The sequence below is a fragment of the Xiphophorus maculatus genome, chromosome 19 (genome assembly GCF_002775205.1).
Source record: "Xiphophorus maculatus strain JP 163 A chromosome 19, X_maculatus-5.0-male, whole genome shotgun sequence".
NCBI lineage: Eukaryota > Metazoa > Chordata > Actinopteri > Cyprinodontiformes > Poeciliidae > Xiphophorus > Xiphophorus maculatus.
In genome coordinates this window covers 6,533,749-6,541,100 of record NC_036461.1, presented here as the reverse complement: position 1 = coordinate 6,541,100, position 7,352 = coordinate 6,533,749, and positions in this window count along the sequence as shown.

Sequence of the window (7,352 nt, the reverse complement as noted above, 5' to 3'; positions counted from 1 at the left end):
TAGAATTCATCTGTGAAGTTTAGTCTAAAGTCAACTTTAGACAATCTCTTAATGTCAACTGGTTATCAGTTATTTAAGGAAGCTTGATTAATTACGTAAAGATGATTTTATCATGTGAATGAGAGGAACCATTCATTTTTAAATGGGATAAAACTCTAACAGAACCAGAACCAGGGTCAGAAAAAGGGACCACAAACCTCTTTCAGAGGACAGATCACAGACAAACCCAAAAGAGCACTGGGACAGACAAGATCACCATTACCAGAGATAATCTATTTAAAGCTTTTGCTCCAGAAAACAATTAGATTTAATTGAAAAAGGTCAAATTTCATGAAGATTTCAGTCTCTAAGAATCGAGTGGTTCCAGTCATTTCTTTTCAGCTTGAATTTCGCTCCAGTTTTGTCCTCAGTCGTCTCTGATTCATCACTTTCTGACTTCTGGTGTTATTCTGACTGATAGGTATTTTTCCTTTCGAACCTATATAAAATAAAGAACCACAGACAACGTATTATGAATTTTATAGCCAAGCTTTTGCAAAAGGAGAAAACACAGAGAACTGCTCCTCTGACCAGTTCACCATGAGTTCTGAAACTCTGCAGTAGAGCTTGTCTTTTTATTAACACAAAACAAAAGCAAAGGGGGCTGGTGCTGATAAGATTAGGAGCCCCCGAAACGAACACAATCAAACACAGTTTTACGACTAAGGAATTTCTACCTAGGGGACAGTCAGGAAAAACAACAAAGGTCGTAAAACTTCTGATACAATCAACTAGCAACCCAGTTCCTAGGTGTGAACTAATCAAATCTCTAACACTGACTCTGAATGATTTAACAGCCCTGCAGAAGAACATTGTGTGATTATCAGGGAAATGTCAGCTGACTAGACTAGAGGTTATGGAGATTATGGTAACTGAACAAATGAAGACACAGATACACAAAGACATAAGACTACCTTCTTCTGATGACAGATCTACCAAAATCTTTAATGCAGAGCATAAAAATCTCTCTCTATCAGGAAGTTCCCATAACACCTTGGTTTTTTAATGTATGCACCAACATCTTATTAGATTTACTAAATATAAATGTATTCTTAATTGAAAAGTATACATAATGTATTATGTTATATACTTCATAAATTATGCATAATATATAATTAAAACATTGATTTGGTAATGATGTTATGAGTGACATCAGTGATATTAACAAGAAAATGCATCATAAATCTCAAATTACAGTCACAACCACACAATTTATATATGAACAGGGAGTGGGAATAAATATGTTCATCTTCTTTCCAGTACTTCAGTCAAGATGTACCATGTGTGTTCTCAATCAGCTGTGAGAACACACATGGTACATCTCCTCAAATTGCCTACCAATCTGCGTATCGGTGTATAAATGTGTGTGTGTTTGTGAGTGCAACTGGGTGAATGTGACTAGTGGAAAGTGCTTTGAGTGGTCAAAATGACTGGAAAAGCTCTATATACGTTCAGTCCATTTACCATTTACTTTTTGAGCTAAATGCATTATTATTTTTGTCTAAATACATTATTATTATACAAAACATTAATTGGATTAGTCAGAAAATGTCTTGTCCTTACTTTATGTATATTACTGTATATTTGTGTAAATCTGGATGTTTATCTTTGGTCTTTATTTACCTATTAAGGGGAATTATATGCATATTTTCTGTTATATGGCTCAAAATAAAACAATTAGTTGTAAACAGTAGTAAATTCCAACCTGTAACTGCAGGTAACAACAGTTTTTCCTCCAGCTGCATCTCCTCATCTTCCCTGTTAACATTCAGCAGGTTGGAGTTTCTTCTGGCTCAGAAACAGGTTAGCAGGGCAGAATCACGGCCTGCAGGCTCTCAGCCAATCAGCAGCGAGAACACACATGGTACTGCAGCTATATTTAACCGGCGATCTGGGTCTGAGACCAGAACTGCTGGACAGGTTTCAGTCATGTCCTTTAATTGAAGATGTTTTTACATGAAAACAGAGGTTACACTGTAAAGTTAACTTCATAGAGAAAAATCATTTAAATATAGATGAACAACATCCAGAATCTCTGCTGCTGTTGATGTCCATCTCAGAAAACATTTTTTTTGATGTTGCTGATGCAAACATTCAGTAGCAATTCATACATAAATAATAAATGTTTTTTATTAGGAGCTCCAAAGATTAAAATGTGTGATATCAGATCATTTATGGAGTTGTTTTGCAGCAGATTGGTAAAAACTGACAGCTCCTAAAGCTGAGAGGAAACTCTCTGCTTCTTTGGCAAATACTGAGCTCCAGATGGCAGCGCAGCTTGGTTGGACCGGCTCAGAGGTAGAGGAGGAGCTACCAGAACCAGATCATAATCACAGACATTATGTGATATCTCCACTTCACATTTCCTGGAAAACCAAAACATAAAGTTTCATGTTAAACAAAAAGAGAGGTCACTGTCTTCTATGTTTTTCTTCCACCAAGAATTTGTAAAATATTTTCACTCTTTATCTCACAGATGGTGGTCTAGATCAGTGGTTCTCAAACTTTTTTCAGTGATGTACCCCCTTAAGAATATATTTTTAGTCAAGTACCCCCTGACACGGGCAAAACATTTTTGGAATTAAAAAGAGGTACAGTGCTGTAAAATCACTGTCTGATTTATTAAAGCCAAACAACTTATATCAGTGAACCTGACAAATACATCCATATTGCAAACATTGCATGGTTAAACAAAAAAGAAAAACAGAAGACGGTGACCACCAGGAAGGTATAAAACCAGTCAAACCGTTTTATTTTAAAGGATATTGAAACTAAGTACTGAATATAAATTTCAGTGCATGAACACACATTTATATTTTATCGAACTTTTTACAAAATAATTTTTCCCAAGACTTATTATGAGGAGCCTACTGATTTTTTAAAGATATTTTGAAAAGCTTCACGTACCCCCTGCAGTACCTCCACGTACCCCCAGGGGTACGCGTACCCCCATTTGAGAACCACTGGTCTAGATTGTCCAAAGATGCTGTGTTTGTATCACACTGACGTGTTACAATACAAACAGTTTGTTTCAGTGTCTAACAGTAAATGTCACAATACCTTTTATTCCAAACTTTCAACCAAGGTTTAACTTAATGTTACAATTCCACATTTTGTGAAAAATCAGTTTCCTAAAATAAAAAAAACCCTCTTGAAATCTAAGTTTAAGTCTGTTGTGTCCTGAAAGATATTAGGAGAACTTGCTCTTTAGACAGATTGTCAGCAATGATATTGATAACATTCTTTATTTATTAAAGCAAATTAAAGTAGAGATAAAATCTGTTCCTGGTCCAGCACGCTTCAAAACTATAAGGTATAAACAAAGCCTGAGGTTCAGAACCACTTCTTGGACTACCTGGTCCATCTGTGACCTCAATCTAATCAGAACAACTCAACATAAATAAAATGAAACAGCATTTTAATAATGAATATATGCAGCACATTATATTTCAGTTCAACATGTGGCCTTAAGCTCCTTTAGCTGCTCCTAAAATGTTACATATAAAATTTAACGTCACCTTCTGTCATTTCTGAGGTTTTATTAGTCAGCACACAGGTTGCAGAGAACACCTGATCTCACACCACAGGTCCAGCTCATCAAAGTTCTGACCCGACCCAGAGTTTACTGATCAGACTGAGTGGGAGATTCAGGAATGTGACCACAAAGCTGAAAGTCCTGCTGCTGTTTACCTTCATCATCCCTCATCTTTCTCAGATGGTTCCCTAATGAAGATGTTTGTTGAATCTTTGTAGTGTTGTAGAGTTTTACACATAAAAAGTTACTGCTTAGCAGTAATTCAGAGGTTACTCAGATGAAGCATAGCTACTGTGAGGCTAAAAAGGAAATAACTCAGCTTGGTTTTTGCCTGATCTCTATAGTGTAATGATAAACCTTCATCTGCTTAAAATGACGACTCTTCCACTACACTTGGTGTTCTTGAAACGACGTACTTGCTGTTTGCTTTCTTTATGTTATCCAAAATAAATAGAAAATGTTTCTTTGTCAATAGTTGGTACTGTTGAGACTTTTGCGATGGACAATTTCTCATGCAGCCAGTTGTTTCTGAGTATGCAGACATATATTGGGGCCTTTTAACGAACTTACCCTTCAGCCGTCTACTGTCAACGTTTGTGGACTGGAAACCTTGGCTCCTGTGTCTGTGCTCCTACGTCTCTCCTCCGGATCCCCCCCCACGTGACCCTGTTCTACGACAGAGACGTCTCTGAATGGTACCAGGAACCTTTCCTTTCCACTTTGGAGGAAACAACCTGGGAGGTAAAAATCTCAGATATTTATGTAGCTCCAGTTGGTGTAGCTGCTGCTGTTTCTTTCACAGAAACGCAGTCCAAATGGTATCAAATGTCTGGTGAAGCTGTGCCTCACATCTCTCTCTGTTTGCACCCTGAGCACCAAGCAAAAGAATTGGGCTCAATGATGAAACGCTCCCTGGCAGCCACAGATTGGATTGCGACAGCAGTGCCAGGTTTGTTTTTCTTCCCTTCTCTTGACACATATAAGATCAGCTTTTCAGGGTCTGAAACAGTAGACCTTCATCATGAACATGTCCAGGCATCACGGTAGGGAAAAATCTGACCACCCTTCAGCAGAACATATGATAACATCTATGCCTGCATCTCTCTGGGCGGAAACGCCTATGGATGTGGGGCTGGTCTCCTGTGCTCCGATTTTGTTTCAGGTGGACTCTGAGAGACCCCTTCGGATTCCTCAGTATCCTTCTTTCTGGATGTTTCTGCTGCAAAACTGGCCGTTAACGGAGTTTTGTATCAGAAAAAAGGGGGTGAGAGACAAATCATGATGTATTTATCTGCAATTTTGGACAAAATGGAACAGAGACACCATCCCTGCACACAAATTGATACAAAAACTGCACACATAGTCATGGGACATTCACTGTTGGTGTTAACGTCACACAGTGTAGTGGCAAATGTAAACTCACAAAGTTTCACCATGACAGCGTTGCGACAACAAAGACTTTCTAAAGTCCTGGAAGCTCCTAACATTTCATTCACACACGAAGGCGTGAACATGCATCCGTAGTAGATGCCACTACGGACATCTGGAAACCGTAGTTTCCAGATGTCACTACGTCATCTGGAAACTGAGGAGCATCCCGTGCTTCAGCCCAATCCATGTCCCTCTGCATCACATGTCGTTTCTTGATCTGATCAACATGACGCCGCATAACACGTCCATCTCCCATCTTCACCGTATAAGACACTGGACCTGTGCCCTCTAAAATAATGGCAGGCACCCACTTCGGTCCATGACTGTAGTTACGGACGTACACCTCATCTCCAGGAGAAAAACTTCTCCACTTGCTGTGGTTGTCATGATATCCCTTCTGCTTTTCTTGCTTCTTCCGCACTTTAGCCTTTATGTCCGGCAGCAGGAGATCCAGCGTAGAACGCAATCTCCGTGACATCAGCAGTTCAGCAGGTGACAAACCTGTGGTACATTGTGGTGTGATTCTGTAGTTAAACAGGAATCTTGCCAACCTTGTTTCCAAAGTGTCCCCATTAGTTTTCTTCAGGCCTTGTTTTAATGTCTGTACAGCCCTTTCAGCCAGGCCATTAGATGCTGGGTGGAAAGGTGCAGATGTAACATGCTGTATTCCATTCCGTTTCAAGAACATTTCAAACTCCTGACTCGTGAAGCATGTGCCGTTGTCTGAAACTAACATCTGGGGTAGACCATGTGTGCTGAAACACTGTCTGAATTTCTCTATGGTAACTTGACTTGTTGCACTGTTTGTGGGATACACATCAATCCATTTTGAATGTGCATCTACCACCACAAGAAACATCTTGCCCGAGAGAGGACCGGCATAATCTACATGTAATCTACTCCAAGGTGTCTCTGGCCACTCCCAAGGGTGCAGGGGCGCAGCAGCTGGAGCCTTCCTATTTTCCTGACATGTGTGGCAGGATTGTACTTCCTTCTCTATGTCAGCATCCATTCCGGGCCACCACATGTAAGAACATGCCAGACCTTTCATTCTCGAGATGCCAGGATGTATACAATGTAGTTGTTTTAAAAGGATAGACCTTCCCTTTTGTGGAACAACCACTCTGGCACCCCACAGCACACATCCATCTTTCACACTCAACTCTAACCTTCTCTGACTGTAGGCCTTGAACTGAGTGTCCACTTTGTTTGGCCAATCCTTTAAACACCATGACAGCACTTGTGACAGAATTTGGTCCTTAGCTGTCCATTGTTGTACTTGGGATGTGGTGATGGGTGGATTATCCATCACATCCAGCATGAAGACTTGTCCCGAGTCTTCCTCCTCATCAGTCTGTGGCAGTGGCAGACGACTCAATGCATCTGCGTTTGCATGAACTTTCCCTGGTTTGTATACAATGTTGTACTCATATGCTCTCAACAGGGTAGACCACCTTTGCACTCTTGGCGATCCCATCTGTGGCACTGGTTTCGTTTCATTAAAAAGGAAGATCAGAGGTTTGTGGTCAGTGTTGATTGTGAATTTCCGACCAAAAATGTACTTGTGAAAACGTTTGATCCCGAATATGATGGCTAACCCCTCCTTGTCGAGCTGTGAGTAACGCTTTTCCGCTGGCGTTAATGTCCTTGACATGAACCCTAAAGGTCGCTCACTTCCATCTTCCATCACATGTGACAGCACGGCTCCCACGCCGTATGGAGAGGCGTCACATGCCAGCACCAGATCCCTGTCTGATGAGTAATGACACAGTACGTTTGCTGATTTCAGCAGCTGTTTAGCTAAGCTGAATGCTTCCTGCTGTTCTTTATTCCAACTCCATGGAACTCCTTTCCTCAGCAGATGATGTAATGGTGCCAAACGTGTAGCAAGGTTAGGAAGGAACTTGTTGTAGTAATTTAGGAGACCCAAAAAAGCTTTTAGTTCAGTCACTGTTGTGGGGGTCGGAGCTTCCTCAATGGCTCTCACTTTGCTTTGTACCGGGTGCAAACCTTCCGCATCAATCCTGTGACCCAGGTATTCCACCTGATCCTGTAAGAATGCACATTTACTCCGTTGCAGTCGCAGTCCAGCTTCCTTTAGTCGTTTTAGTACTTCATCCAGCGTTTTCAGGTGTCCTCTGGTGTCACTTCCAGTTAGCAGTATGTCATCCAAGTAAACTACTACGTTTGGGAGACCTTGCAGCAAGCTTTCCATTGTTCTTTGGAAAATAGCTGGGGCTGATGACACTCCAAATGGTAGTCTGTTATACGTGAAAAGGCCACGGTGTGTGTTTATCGTCAGGTACTTCTTGGAGTCCTCATCCATAACTATCTGTTGATATGCATG